The sequence below is a fragment of the Antechinus flavipes genome, chromosome 3 (assembly GCF_016432865.1).
Source record: "Antechinus flavipes isolate AdamAnt ecotype Samford, QLD, Australia chromosome 3, AdamAnt_v2, whole genome shotgun sequence".
Classification (NCBI taxonomy): domain Eukaryota; kingdom Metazoa; phylum Chordata; class Mammalia; order Dasyuromorphia; family Dasyuridae; genus Antechinus; species Antechinus flavipes.
In genome coordinates this window covers 227,526,518-227,540,316 of record NC_067400.1, presented here as the reverse complement: position 1 = coordinate 227,540,316, position 13,799 = coordinate 227,526,518, and positions in this window count along the sequence as shown.

Here is a 13,799-nt window from a genome sequence, read left to right as displayed (position 1 = left end):
TATGTGTCTTAGAGTTTGCAGGCTTGCTTTTTTTTTACTTTCCCCTCCCACCATGATTTGTGAATTGTTTCAATTGGTATTTCATTTACTGCAACCAAATATTCTAGATAATATTTCTCTAATATTTCCTGCTTTATAGTGTAAAGTTCTTTATTCTACTACGTTCTTTTGGAAGACCTATTATACTTAGGTTGTCTCCACTCATCCTATCTTTGTGATTGGTATGTTTTGCTTTACAAAGTGGGCATATTTTCCTTTAATGTTATTATGTTTTGCTTCTTTTCTTCTGGATTGTCTTTTAATTCTGCATTTTGCTATTCCCACTTTATTGTTTTCTCTTTTACTTTTTTGCTAAGATGTCATCACAGATTATAGTTTGCTAAATCTGCTCATCATTTTTATTGTATAGGCCATAAATTTTGCTCTTACAATTCTTATCCCTTTTTTAAACCATGTGGGAACAGTGTACTGTGGTTCTGGGTCCTTCTCACATTTCACAGGGCTCTTTTATCATCATGTATTCCATTAGTTTTCTTTGTTTTATAGTATTTGAATTTATTTATTAGATCTAAAAGCCATATTTCCTTCTGTTTCTATATTCTCCCTATTTGTTTATCTGTTTATATTCAAATTCTTACAAGTTTTTTTTCCCTTTCTGAGTCTTTGGTAATTTGAGTCTTTTTAATTTTTCTTGATTTCCCCCAATTTATTCTCTGACTCTCCATTCTGGTAGTGGTTTCCTTAAGAGCTCTATCTCAAAGGGTTTCAGCCTCTTCCATGCTGGGAAATTTACAGTTCACCAGCCTAAGTCTCTGCCCCAAAATTGGGTGAACAGAACTGGCTCAAGTTGTAAGCTATGTTCCTTCTCTAAGAATTATCAGAATATTACAAACAGTACTCTCCCCTCCCCATATGCACGTTATCCTGTCCTATTGTGTTGTCTCATCCCCTCTGTTCTTTTGTTCTCTGATCTGACATTAGCACTTCAGAGAACTGCTACATTGCTGTTATTGGATTGTCTGATATGACAATAATTATTTGTTGTAACCTGATTATATTTCTGTCCCCTGGATCTGGGTCCTTCATGAACTGGAAAGAAGGAAGATAGACTAGGGTTTCAGAGCTTTTAAGCTGGTGTGTTGGCTCCTTAGATCTGCTAGTGCAGTCTTTCTTCTGGTGTGCTGAATGTACTCGGGGTCAGTGACTGTTAGTCACTGTGGGAGTTTTGACCTTTTTTTTGATTCTGGGTATTCTTGACTCTGCACATAGCTGAAATTACTTAACGTTTTGGTGCATGATTCTGTTTTGAGGAGGTTTGGGAGGTCATGGAAAAGAGAAAAAAATCTATTCTTCCATCTTGTTGTTCATGTGAACCAGAAGACTATATATCTCACTGGCTATCTTCCAAGACTGAAATTCTCTCCCTTATCTTGTCTGTGTGTTTTTTGCTTGTATTTATATAAATATTTCAAAAAGGAACCATAGTAAAATTTATAAAATCTGTGAATCATTTCATGGTAATTACCTGTTTGATTATTAATTAATCAATCACAATTATTTGAGTCTCACAACCTGTAAGCTAGGTATTTGGAGTACCCATTTATTTACATTAAAAAAAGCAGATTAGGTCTTTGATGTTTAGAAGTAAGTGACTTTTCCATTACCAAGCTATTAGTGATTGATCATCCAACATTTATTAAAGGGTACTAAGTGCCAAACACTGAGCTGAGCACTTGGGCCCACTAATACAAAGTAAAACAGTCCCTGTGCTCAAGGAGTTTTACCAGTAAATGCCAAAAATGGAAATTTTTTTAGTAGTTAAGCACATACATTTATTCCTCTTAGAATGAGATATGATCTTTATAGTAATCTTTATCACAAACTGGATAGTTAAAGAACACTCTCCCTATCAGTCATTTTAGAATGGAAAGTTCACTTTGCATTAGGTGTGTCAGCAGATTTGATATCTGAAGAGCACTTTAATGGATGTCTATATCAGGTTTGGTTATGTCAGTGCTCTTAGGTGGGAACCCAGGTCTTCCTTACTCTGATTATGATACTATATTCAACATTCCAATTCTCCTCAGTATTTAAAAATAATCCATAGATTTCTTGTGATCATTATTCACATGGATGTACATCTCATCTCCTTTACTATTGACAAATTCTCCTGCAGCAGTGTGGAATGTATTTTTAAATGTGCTTTCCTCATGAAGCTTCCAGATGTACAGCAGACCTGCTCAGCAATATCTGTTCAGTCTCTCATGCCAACAATACCAAAGCATGACAAAAAATAGAAAAGAAAAGTGATAATTGAAAATCAATACCATAATAACAAAGAGCTTTTTTTCCTTTTCCTTTTTCCTTCCCTGATAACCAATTATAGACAATTTACTAAAGTTGTCAACTCATGGCAAAACAAATAGTGTTAATAGTATCAGTTTCATAAGGACCTATCTATCTTGTTATTGCCTCACTCTGTGCAGAGTTCCAAGTTCAAAGTGCTAATGGGATCATAACTCACTCAGGGACAAGAAGAACATTATAGTCATCACCAGTTAAGTTGGGACAATTGGGGACAGATGACTTTTCCTCTGATGTAAGTTTGTAGGTGAGTCTTTTTTTTGAGAAACATCTCGGTTCCAGAGTTAAAATCTAAAAGCATACTACTTAAAAAAATCCATACAGTATTTTTAGAGAAGTGGCTAATGATATCACCTATTTGTATTATTCTTCTCTCTGAGAGACTTTGAATACTGTATAGGCACTACTTAAATTATTCTCAAAAGGTTCATTTTAAGCAGATAGAAATAGTTCTATTTTTATATGACAGATGAAGAACCTGAGTCACAAAGACATGAAACAAATTGTTTATGTTACCAAATGCTTAGTTCTGGTCTAGAAATGGAAACAAATTCTCTTGGCTCGTTACAATGTTCCATTTAAAATGTAAAAAAAAAATTTCCTTATACAATTAAAATGTTATCATTTTTTGAAGCTTATGAAAAACCAACACATTCTTTACAATTTTAAAGATACCATCCTTTTTGATGCAGTGGTAGGACTATAGTAGTGCTGATTATTATTATTATCATTATTATTATTTACAAATTTACAGGTGCCCCTCTCCTTCTGGTAGATTCCTATTCTAGTTATTTCTTGTTGTCTAGATGCTTAGCTCAGTTGTTTCTTGCTGCAAAAGGATTTGATTTTAAAACCCAGAGTTGCCATATTATCTTGAACAAGTCCCTTAACCTTGCCATGTCTTAGTGTCATTATCTATAGAATGAAGGGATTTAAAAGGAAGACTAGACAGCTTTGGAGGTTTTTTCCTATCTATGATCTGTGATCCTTTTATCTTCAACATTACTTCCAAATTAAAATCCTATGTCCCTGTGAACTAGTGGAATAACAAAAATTCATAGATTGAAAAAAACAAACAAAAATAATTCATAAATTCAGAGTCATAAAAAACAACTTTTGGGATCTGGAGTCATATAGATTCCAATTCATCACAGGACAAAATTCTATAAAGGTAAGAGGCCAAGGTTACTAGAGTGGTTATTCTAGAGTGAGGTAAGGATGAGAAAGCAGAGCAGAGTGGACTGTGAAAGAGCTTACTTGAAATAAGGCAATATAGAAAGCCCCTCTTCTTCTGGTATTTTCTATTCTAACTTTTTTTGCTTAGTAGATTGTGTTCAATTGTTTCTTGTTGCAAAAGATTTGCAAGAGTTGTCAGTGCTCTACAAGTTTTGGGCCCAGGAGAAAATCCCCATTTGCCTTTCCCTAGTTATAACAGGTTCCATAGGAGTGAAATAATTGTAAACATAGAAGGTAAGGATCTTGTACACAGTAAGGGGAGAGAATTTTTTACTGAAAACTGAATCTTTCATTCCAAAGCCTTTCTCAGTCGGCATTCAGGAAATGCCTCTGGATATTGCTAACTATGTGCATGGAATCCACGTAGAAGGAAATGAAATTTTTTTTTTCATTGGACATTGCCTAGAGTACTGGACCACCTTACAGTAATTATTTAATACAGAATTCAGTTCAAACTATCACAACCTAAATGCAAGAAGATCTTTTATATCTCAGGGTTTTCTTCCCTTTCATTTTAGCCCAGAGATCATATTCTTCTCAAATGTGGGTGAAAGTTACAGAGAAAAATTTAATAAAAAAATAGCTTTTATGTAGTGCTTTAAGGTTTGCAAAGTACTTTGCAACTATGACATCATTTACTTTTCACAACAACCTTGTAAAGTGTTGCCAGTTTCATTTTGCTTATTTTATAGATTAGAAAACTGAGACAAAATGCAGGCTAAGTGCCCTGCTCAGATTTGAATTTAGTCTGGATGTGAGAAAAAACTTTCTAACAATCACAGCTGTTAAGAGTGGGCTGCTTCACTGCAAAGACTAGTGACCACTTGAATGTGTTATAGAAGGATTCTTAGTCAAGAATGAGTTAAATTGATGATTTCAGCTGTCTCTTTCTATTCAAAGATTCTAGATTTCTCTAAAGTCTTCTCTAAAGATTCAGAATGTAATGGTTTTGAAAACTCTAACTTTGAATCAACCTCATGATTCCTATTGAAATACACCTCTTCTTTCAGGTATGGAAGATTTGAAGACCTCATCAACTTGGACCTAGTGATCAGATCAACAACTTGACAACTATCATCAACAATTGTGACAAGTTACAGTCAGAATATCAGTTATTGGTATAGTTCTGCCACACTTCATACACTTAAAAGATTATAAAACTTAGAGCCAGAAGGGATGTTTACAGATAAAAAAAATGAGGTTCAGACAGGGATCATACTCAGGGGTTTAGGGCTGAAAAGTGTCTTTGAGATAATTTCACACCCCTTCTCACATCCTACTCTTTTTTTCCAGATGAGGAAATAGAAACCTAAAGAGGTTAAGTTATTTACCAAAGGTCTCAAGGTAGTAAGTTGTAAAACTGAAAAACAAGCTCTGGTTTTTCAACTTTGAAGCCAAAGCTCTTTTCATTGCACTACACTGTGTTCTTGTTATATGATGCTTCTGTGTACTTATCTTGCTAATATTTTAGGTGAAACAGTAATTCTCAGACTCAGAAATTAAGATTAATACTGATCCTTCTAGTTACTAATCTTCCTCCAATTCCTTTGCATATATTTTATGGCAAACCTATTCTCATTATCCTAGTGAATACAGTCATTCCTTCCCTAAACTTCTTCATTCTTTTTCCTAAATATAGTGTAAACTCCTTGAGATCAGGACTGATTTCATTTTTGCTTTTGTATTCCCCCTGTGCCTAACATAGCCTCTGTTATTTGTGGGTAATAATAGAGGGAGCATATTGAAATGGCATCCTCCTCTTGCTTTTTAGATACTTATTGAATGAATGGATGGAGCTAAAGGTTTGTTATTATCAAAGTAAAAAGATAGAAAAAGAGCTGCACATAAGGATTGGAGAAAGAAATTAAGGAGAAAAAGAAGAAAGGGATCATGTTTTTAGGATATCAATAGTTTGAGAGTCAGACAACATGAGGATTTTGATCTTGAGAAATTTGGTCACTGTAATGAGAAAAGCATTTTACTCTGATTCTTTGACTTCTTTGGCAGTATAGGTGTTTCTGAATGTTTCTCTCCTGTCTGCCGAACTTGTGAGCTCTGATGGGATTACTGAAGAAGGCATGATGCCTGAGGGTGATGAAATGTACTGGGTCAATATTCTCTTGCTTGCTATATAAGTGGCACCAGCACCAAAGGCAAACAGTACCTGGCCTTTTTATTGTGGGAAACTGTCTCCTGCAAGCCTATTAACCATGTGGTGAATTAATCTTCTTCATGAAAGAAAAGCTTTGTGCCATGGAGACCACAATTTACTGCATAACTGGAGGAGAGCAATTTTTTATTGTCAAAACTGCTAAAATATGGTCAGATGATACATTTTAAGGATGGGTTTATGAGGAAAATGGTGTCACCATTGAACATTCTCACAGTTAAGCTTTGTTTCAGGGAGCAGAGCAGCACCTTTCCTGGGACTTGAGATACAGTTGTAGTTGTTATCTGATTGCAGTTCATGTGTGAGAAATAAAGTATATCAAATGTTGTTTTACCCCATTGGATCATTCCAGGTGTTGTGAAAGAGGTTTTGTGATCTATAAGTTTGAGAAGAGTTTGCTATTTTAATCAAGAGTTTGCTGCCAAAAACTACTAGTGATGTAATGACAATCTCTGGTTTGTGGAATTCCCTCTAGACTGTTAAGACAGGATGAAAATAGAGACCTAAAGGTCATTTTTCAAAAGCCTCATGTTTTTCTCTTTTATTTGTGATGGTTAAGTTCTTGAGTCATTTTGTTCTTATATTAGGTACAGTGACAGAGAACTACATTAAATCTTTGTTTAAACAGTTTCTCCTCCTCCTCCTCCTCCTTTCTTTCTCCACCTCCTCCTTTCTCTTTCCCCTGCTCCTCCTCCTTTCTCTTTCTCATCCTCTTCTTCCTTTCTCCTCCTCCTCCTCCTCCTCATCTTTTCTTCCTTCCTCCCTTGCTTCCTTCTCTCCTCCCCTTTGTTCCTTCCTTCTTCCCTTCTCCCCTTCATTCCTTCATTTATTCATTCGTTCATTCATTTGTTCCTTCCTTCATTCCTTCGTTCGTTAGTTCATTCCTTCCTTCCTTCCTTTTATTTTTTACAAGCTTTACTAAAATCCATTTTGGGGAAGTCTTTGGATAAAGCAGCCTATATTTAAAGCAGTTTCTAAAAGAGGCAAGTTATTAGGCACAATACTGACTACTAAGAAAAATACTATTTGTTTAACTTCTAAAAATTTACAAGAGTAATTAGAAGCTGAAATTGCCAGTTGTTAGGATGGTTTTTCTCTTCTTTAAGTAAAGTGAAAAATTTCTCTTTTTTGATTAATCAAAGATAACTGTATTAGTTTCTCACTGTTAGCATGGAGAGACTTATATGATTTGGTTTCTTTTCTTTCTGCTTCTGCCCGATTAAAGGGGAATAGATTTGTCTGTATTTATCTAGGTGAAATGAATACTATTCTGAATTCATTCTCCCAGAATGAACATCTTCCCCTCAAGGGTCTAATTGTACTCCTGAAGAGTTGGGAGATCCCTTTTCTAATACTTTTGTCTCAGGCTACTATTCCATAGCTTCTGTTAGTTGGTATTAACTAATCACTTAAGTTTCATCTAACCAATTTATGTCAAAAAGCTTTTACAAAAGAATATTTTCTTTAAAGATATAGCAACAACAGAAGTACTCCTAATACCTTCTCCCCTTTAACATCTGGGGAGCATAATCTCTAAGATCTCCTTGATCTCTGGGAAAATTAGATTTAGATTTACTATGTTATGTGTTCCTAAAAGTTTATATCTAATTGCAGCATTGCATTGCCTTTCATCCGTGTTTCAATCACTGATGGGCTTGGTCCTAAAAGCTTCTCCTTAGGATAGGCTGGAAAACAACCTAATTTCTACTCTTAGAATTCCATCTCCAATATCCTTTATCTAAGACAAACAAAAACCAACTCTTATTATATTAAGTACATATTTAAGGTCCATATTTTGGTCCAAGGTGAGAAGGGCCCAAGGCCTCTCCTCATAGCATTCATTGTCCTTCTCTTTTGGGGATGTCACCAGGTAAGAAGGCATCAGTCTAAGAAGAAAAAATTATCTCAAGACCTTCAGTCTTGGCTACAAAGATAAAATAAGAGGCTTCTTTTCACCATGTAATTAATAGACTGGACCTAGTTTATAGAATGTCTATCCATTGGCCAATGTCCATATGGAAGTCCATTCTTTGATGGCTCATAAGAACTGAGGTTGTACCCTACCTGTTATGAAAGGAAATGAAAAAAAAATTAGAATTCAAATCCTAGTATTCTAAATTCAAAGATCTTTCCATTAAACCATATTGACTTCCTCATTTCTGTTCATATTGCTAAAAAGGGTAACTATATTCATTGCTTCCATTTTCTTGCCTTCTACTCATTTATCAGTCAAATTCCAATTTGGTTTCTACTTCTGTAACTCTACTGAAACTTTTATTTTTTCCTCCAGGAAGTTTTTACCATTGATCTCTTATTCGCTAAATATAGTTCTCATCCACCTTGGTTTCTGCTACATTTGACCTTGTTGATCATCTTTTCTTCTTACTCTTTTCTTTCTGGGTTTTCATGATATCGTTCTTTCTTGGTAATCTCCTTCTATGTCTCAACCCCCTCTGTTTCTTACCATTTTTCTGGCCAGGAAAATTTCCTTTGCTGAATTATCATCTAAGCATAGCTCCCTGCATTTGTGTACCTCAGAGGTCTTTCTCTGAGCTTTGAAGGGTTCAGAGGATTTTGTATTTTTCATCTTTTAATTAGTTTCTCAGCTACATTTCTGGATCAGAAAAAAATTACTTCTGTCAACAATGAACTATAAGTTACAACTTTGTGGATTTTTTTGTTTTTTGTATTTGTGTTTGAATCCACTATCCTCTATATTTTGTATATACTTGTGAAAGAATGGATCTTGGACTTTTGGGAGGATGTTTCATACTATTTTCTTCCTACACCACATTAGTAAATACCTCTTCAAAAAACAAGAAAAAAATCAAAACTACTTGGAGTTAGTTGACCAAATTAATTTTCAACTGATGATTTTGAATAGGGAGATATTAACTGGTGGAAGCATGACTCAATCCTGACTCCTCAGGGGTACACCTGGGATTCTGAGATGAGGTAACCTTGATTCAGGAACCTGTGATTCATTTGTGAGAGTCAGAATTGTGGGAAAGATCTTTTTGAATTTCACTAGCGATTTATAAGTTTCAGAGAAAGTATAGACTTCTCTGAGGATTATGGATCTGAATTAGAAATAATCCAGGGAACCCTTCATCTTAATTTTAGGTCTATGTCTTTTGCTTTTCTTGACCCTTTCCTGAGTTCCAAGACAAGGTCTTACTTTCTGATCTTTTTTTTTTTTTCTTTTTTAAATTTAGTTACTTTCATAGCTACTTGATTTCAGGAATCTTTTTTTTTTTTTTGTGATTGTTCAGTTGTTTCAGTCTTGTCTGACTCTTTATGAACCCATTGGATCACAAGATACTAGTTTTCCATTTTCTTCTTCAGCTCCTTTTAAAGGTGAGTAAGCTGAGGCAGAGTTAAGTGGCTTGACCAGTGATTCAGCTAGTAAATCTCTGAAGTCAAATTTACACTCAGAAAATCTTTTATACTCAATCCCTAAATTGTTCCCCAATCTTTTCTACTAATGTTATTTTATCTCATCAATTGGTTCCAGTACCTATTTCTGCTTTTCCTTTCTACCTCTCACCATACATTCTTTATAATAAATTATTTTTAGGATAAATGTACAATAGGAAACTAGATGATGCTGTGGGTAAAGCTCTTGATTTCACTTTAGGAACACTTGAATTTGATTTCTATTTCAGACACTTATTTTCTCTGTGATTCTGGATAAGTTTCTCATCTACAAAATGGGCATAGTAATAATTTTAGCTTATAGGATTATTGTGAGGATCAAATGGGATAACATATGTAAAGCTCTTTGCAAAATTTAAAGTGTTATATAAATACTAGCTATCATCATTATCAGAGAAATCCATGTAAAGTAAACCATGTAGCCCCATGCCCAGCATCTCTTGGATTTCCTAAGCTATTTATTCTATGTACCCACAACTTCCTAGTTTTCCTTTGATTCTCTTTAGGTCATAGAGTAACATATGCTGGAGCTCCAAATGACATGTTCCATCCTGGAACATTCCTAAGCTGATTTTGAAATCCTCCCCAATTGCTAGTGTTACAATAAGACAAGTAGACAGGTACCTACTTGTAGGTAATGAACCAAAATATATTCTGTATATTTCCTTTAAATGTTTTATCTCTATCTGCCTTCTCTCTAGATGTACCACTTACCTTCCTTAAGTGGAATGTTCTTTGGTGTTATGTAAAGTTGTTTTAATAAAAAAATTATACATGTCATTAAGAATAGTCAAGAAAAATTCAAAATTTCTTTCTATGTGGTTGTTTCTAATTAAGAGTACGGCCCCTTTTAAGATGAAAGCAAGCGCTATTGGAATAAAAAGATGCAAAATAAAACAGATGTTCCATCAGGGAAATTTGCCTTAGCAAATTTGCCACAGCAAAATCACCATAGAGTAGAACCTTCCCTCTATTCCTGGACCTCTGTTTACCTGGCTCCTGACAGCTTAATCTATCTCTATATTTTTATCTCTTTTCTTGTTACTGTACCTATATTGATCCCTATATATGCTCTTGCTTATAGTTGTATTGCTTTTTCATTTTATTATGACAACTCAGTTTGATGATTCCTCTAGTCTTAATCCTTGACTTTATTCTCTATCTAGGGCTTTGTTTTGTCCAACTGTTCACAATTGATTCTGGTGTCCCTCATTTTGTCCTTCCTTGCCTGATCCTTATATATATTTCCATCCCTATTTCAAGCATAAATGGATGCTAGGGTTTGCTAGTATTTCAGTTGATAAACATTTTTGTACTAATGTTGGTAGACCTGGTGACATATATCTCATTTCAGGTCATCATGTATACCACTCTTCTGTATGAATTCTGATAATCAGGCCATCAGATCAGGTTATTCACTGTCCTGTTTGCAGATTCAATTCTTGAGGGTGAATAAGCCTCCTAAGGGATATAATTTGAATCTGAAACCCAATTGGAAAATGTTATAAGATGATGTGCATACTTGAGCATAATTTATGATTTGCATATTCAGGTCAATGTGACAACTGGAGGGAAGAAATTTAAGTCCTAGCCTTTCAAAAAATACTTTTAAAAGTTATTTTTATAATAAAATTATAATTGTTTAAGTCTGAAAGGGCCTTCAGAGATACTTTTTTAAAAAAGCAATTCTTAAACTTTTTGCTTTTAGCCTTTGTATAATTATAGAGGATTCCAAAGAGCTTTTGTTTATGTTATATTTATTGATATTTCTCACATTAGAAATTAAAACATCTTCTTCTTATTCTTCTTGTTATTATTATTATTAAAAACAAAAAAGATTTGAACTCACATATTCTCCCAAAAGATTCTCTCAAAGTATGGGTGTCCAGACTATACTTTAAGAATAGCTATTCAATTTTGATTCACTTCTTTTATAGATGACAAAAGCTTAAATTACTTGTTAGAGGCTATACAGATAGCCTGCCAGTGACAACTTCAGGATTAGAATGCAGGTTTTGTATCTATTTATTAATTCTCTTCTAAATTATTGCTGTTAGGACTCTCTTCCTGCTACCCCAAAGTCCTTTTATGGTTCTATTAATAAAATCATTCTATTATTAATGAATGAAAGAAAACTTTTGGAACTAGTCATCCTTTGGTCCTTTGACTAACATGAGAGCTGAACAGTGTTGTGACTAAAATTCCTGACTTGGAGTCAGGAAGAACAGGATTAAAATCCACTCAATATTTAAATGACTATAAGCAAACAGCTGCCTCATCTATAAAAAAAAAGAAGAAGAATATCTTTAGTACTTACCTCAGTGGATTTTTGTGAGGTTCCATTGAGATAAGCATTTATTAATTGTCGAACACTGGACTAAACCATGGGAACACAGAGAAAGGCAAACAAGAATCCCTGCTCTCTAGACCTCAGAGTCTTATTGGGGAAGCAACATTTATATAAACCATTGTGTACAAACAAAATATGTGCAGGATAAGTTAGGAATGCTTAAGAGGTGATACTGAAGTATGATATTGAAAAGTAATATAGGGATATGAAATTCAGTTAGCTCTCTGTCCCTTTTCTTTGTTTTCAGTGGTCATTATTGATTTAATTTTGAAAGCAGCTGTCTTGATTAGGAAGGACTCAATCCTTTCAGAAGCCCAAGGTTAGGTTGATAGAATTCAGAGAAATTGACCAATTATGTTCCAGAGAAAAATTTAGTAATTAATGCCTTGGGGTAGCAAAGTTGGAGTTCTTAACCTAGAACACTTGACCCAAACTATCTTCTCTAGTTCTTGGGTTTTGTGTTGAACATGGATCAATTGAGAGTTTCTGGGAGTTGGAAAATATGCATTAATTTTAATTCCATTCATTTTCTTGTCATGACATGAAAGGTGTCTATAATGGTCAACTTTTAGTAGACTGGGCTTACCAGGAGAGATTTTCTGTTTTTTTAATATTTTAATTCTTGCATTATCCTTACAAGGGATAGTTTTGTAAAGTGGACAAGTGTCTTTCCACAGAAATCAAGAAGACATGGACCCAAAATCCACTTCTGACTCATACATGCCATGTAACCAAAGTCATTGATTAATCAGCAAATATTTGTTAAGTGCTTACACACCTAATATGTGTCAGGAACAGTGCTTAACACAGGGAATGCAAAAAAGGCAAACTCTATAAAAACCAATACAATTATTTCTTCCACAATTTTCAGTGATTTTCCCCATTACAGTTTTGATATATAACAGGTCAGCATAAAAAATTAAATGGGAATTTTGTAGAGTTTACCAGAAGCCACAGGTGACATTCAAAGCCAAGTAGATGACACAGAAAAAAAAAAAATCACAGAAACTCAGAAATACATAAATATATGTGTAGTGTTGTATAATATAAACATTTTATCTTTTATTAGAATAATAATTCAGACTTTTTTCTGGTAATAAGGGAGTACCAAAACTTTTATATGGATTTGCTAGATCATTTACCTTGAACTCCCACAATGTGAAAGGGATAACTATATATTCTCTAGCAGTTTACAGACTAAGGAAAACTGCACCCTGAGGTTGTAATATGCAAATAAATAGGTACAATCAAGGTGCTTAGCAGAAGGAAGGTAATCTTAGAGGTGAATCAAATGATAGCAGAAGGGAAAGGCATCCTACAGAAGTTTGTGTTGGACTTGAATCTTGAAGGAATCTAGAGATGCAAAGAAGCCAAGATGAGCCAAGCAAAGCCACAGAGATAGGAAATGGAGGGACAGCAAGTAAATAGAGAAAAGTGAAAAGACTGGAAAGGTATGCAGGAAGCAGATTGTGAAGAGATAAATACCAAATACAAGACTATGTATTTGATGTTGGGAGGGAAATGACACTGTCAGACCTATCTTTTAGGAAAATTATTTGATTTATGTATAGAAGATGGAAAGGAAGCTTGAGGCAGGACTACTAGAAGGCTATTACAAAAGTAGATACAATATACAAGATGTGATGTTTCAGTTAAAGTGGTGGCTGTGTGAATGGCCAGAAGGGGGCATGCATGAGAAATGTTGTGAAAGGAGAAATGATGAAATCCATCAACTGATTGCAAAAGTGGGATGAGTGAGTGAAGAATTTAGGAAGATGATGAGGTCATAGATCTGGTAAGATTGCAAACCTAGGAGCCTAGGAGAATAGTAGTACCCTCAAAATTAATGGAGAAATGTGGAAGAGATAAGTGTTTGAAGGAGAGGTATAATGAGTTTGGGCAAGTTAAGTCTGAGATGGCAAAGGGACACCAAGTTAAAAAATATTCACTGGACATCTGCTAATATAGGACTGGAGTTTAGAACAAAAAGTAGAGCTGGAAACGTACATCTGGGAATTATTTGTATGGAGATGATAATTGAATCTCTGTGTCTCAGTCAACTCTCTAAAGACATGAAATTGAATAGTAGATACATAGTTACATTGGTAGAAGGATCATAGATTTAAATATAGAACTTAGAAGCTCTCTAACTGATAAATCCTCATTATTTTCGAGATGAGGGAATTGAGAAGTTCAGTGATTTATCCAACATCGCAAACCTGACTTGAACCTATGTCCCTTGAT